The sequence below is a fragment of the Cervus canadensis genome, chromosome 30, assembly GCF_019320065.1.
Source record: "Cervus canadensis isolate Bull #8, Minnesota chromosome 30, ASM1932006v1, whole genome shotgun sequence".
Lineage (NCBI taxonomy): Eukaryota > Metazoa > Chordata > Mammalia > Artiodactyla > Cervidae > Cervus > Cervus canadensis.
Window position 1 is genome coordinate 8785799 of NC_057415.1, and position 2538 is coordinate 8788336.

Below are 2538 nucleotides of genomic sequence, written 5' to 3' on the forward strand. Positions count from 1 at the left end.
AGCAGGAGGTCAGAGCAGCCCCGGTCAGTGTACTGTCCATGGGATGAAGGGAGCTGGTAAGGTCCACCGGCCCTGGTTCCTCACACCCCGTTATCAGCAAGTCAAGTCTTGCTGGGTCTGAAGAATTTTCTCAAGTTCCTCCTATCCGGAAATATGGCCTCAATATGTGCTGCCAGTGTTTCTGCCAGTCTGCGAAGGACATTGGCTTTCTTAAGTTGGACTAACTGAACTTCCTTAGATAGCTCATCCAGCACATCAACCTTAGGCGGAAATGATACTAGCTCTTTGTATATAAAATAAAAGTTTTCAAAACTTAAAAAAAAAAAAAGAATAAAGATATATTGAAGCATCAGTAATTCACCAATGACATGTGATCTTGTTGGAACACAGCCTTGTGCATTTGTTTGCATACTGTCCGTGGCTGCTTTCACACTGTCGTCATGGCAGAGCCGAGTAGTAACAGCGACTGTATGACCCAGAAAACCTAAAATATTCACTATTTGACCCTTAACAAAAATGTTTATTGACCCCTTGTCTAGACTTAAGAAAGCGGTAGAAAAAACATTAATGCAGATGGAACATGAAAGTTTGTCATGTCTACAGCCATTATGTTGTGAATAGCACAAAATCCTAGGGATATATTTTTCCAGTATTTGAAAACCACCATCCAATTCAGCAAAAAAGATCACTCCAAGTCTCGCTGTCTTTCTTGTCTGAACACATGTAGTCACTAAGAATGCGGGCTCTGAAATCAGACTCCTGGTTCAAATCTCAACTCTGCCACTTACTAGTTATTTAATCTCTCTGGGCCTCAGTTTCCTCATCTGTGAAAGGGAGGTAATAACACATACGAAGTGCTGGAGAGAGGGCCTGGTCTGTAGTAAGAGCTGCGACGTTGCTGCTACTCTTCTCCCCCCCCCCACGAATCCAATGCCTTGAAAGCTGTCCCTGATATTCCAGTCTTCACACAACTGGTCAACGTGATCTAAACACAAATCCAATGGGATCTCTCTTGCGCTCAAAATCTTTTTGTGGCTCCTGAAATGCCTCAGGATGGTGTCTGGCTCCCAAGCCCTGCTCACAAGGCCCCACACGTCTATCCCAGTGCTCCAGCCTCACCAACTGCCCTCTCATTCTGCCCAGAGCACCTGGTCTCCCCTGGACATTTTCTGCCTGAACCCTCTGTCCCACTGTGTGCTGGTAACTGCTTAACACCTGGCTTTCTAGAAATAATGTGTATGTCTATATATGTACACAAATCTATTACAAATTTTATTGGTACAAAGTTGTAAAATAGCACACGACTTACAAACACTATTAAAGTATAGTGTTCTTTATTGAAAATTCTACAGCATCAATTGCTCCATAGAATGCTCTCTTTGATTTTTGCCAACCCTCTATGTGTAGGCAACCTGTGGTTGCAATTCATTCAGGATCTGACAAAATCAGATCACGAACAGAGGCTTGATTACAATTCATTTCTGCAAAAAGTCATTCACATCATTGACTAAGGAGCACAGTTTCATCATAAGTGTTGGTTGATAATTTTCATTTACATTAAAGAGCAGGACAAAGGTAAAAGAATAAAGATGTAGCCTTTTACTTCGTTGCAGCCGAGAAAGCAACATGGGTCACCAGCAGGTCTACTGGAACCATCCAAGAAAATTCTGCCAGGGTTCTCGCTCTTGCTGGGTCAAGAGCGCTCAAACCCGCACGGTCTGATCTGGAAATACGGCCTCCATATGTGCCGCCAGTGTTTCCGCCAGTATGCGAAGGACATAGGCTTCCTTAAGTTGGACTAACCAAACTTCCTTAGATAGCTCATCAAGCACATCAACCTTAGGCGGAAATAATACTAGCTCCTTGTATATAAAATAAAAGTTTTCAAAACTTAAAAAAAAAAAAAGAATAAAGATATATTGAAGCATCAGTAATTCACCAATGACATGTGATCTTTTTTGCTGAATTGGATGGTGGTTTTCAAATACTGGAAGAATATATCCCTAGGATTTTGTGCTATTCACAACATAATGGCTGTAGACATGACAAACATTCATGTTCCATCTGCATTAATGTTTTTTCTATCACTTTCTTAAGTCTAGACAAGGGGTCAATAAACATTTTTGTTAAGGGTCAAATAGTGAATATTTTAGGTTTTCTGGGTCATACAGTCGCTGTTACTACTCGGCTCTGCCACGACAGTGTGAAAGCAGCCACAGACAGTATGCAAACAAATGCACGAGGCTGTGTTCACAACTTCGTTTGTGACCGCTGCAATTTGAATTTTCTCATGTCTCAAAATATTCTTAACCATCAAACAATATAAAAACCATTATTAGCTCACAGGATGGATTTGACCTGCAAGCTGTAGTGTGTGAACCTCTGGTCCATGGAATCAACAAAACCACAAATTAAGCCCTGCTGTATAGTGTCATTCAGTTTCAATGATGCAGGGAATCACCTGTTGGTCCAGTGGTTAGAGCTCCTCGTTCTCATTGCCAGGGACCCAGGTTCAATCCCTGGTCGGGGAACTAAGAT

General features: G+C 41.9%; 1 pseudogene; it reads left to right on the plus strand.

The window, feature by feature from the left end:
* The first annotated feature begins 1617 nt into the window (after positions 1–1617).
* On the plus strand, positions 1618–1802 carry LOC122431602 (annotated as a pseudogene).
* The last annotated feature ends 736 nt before the right edge of the window (positions 1803–2538 follow it).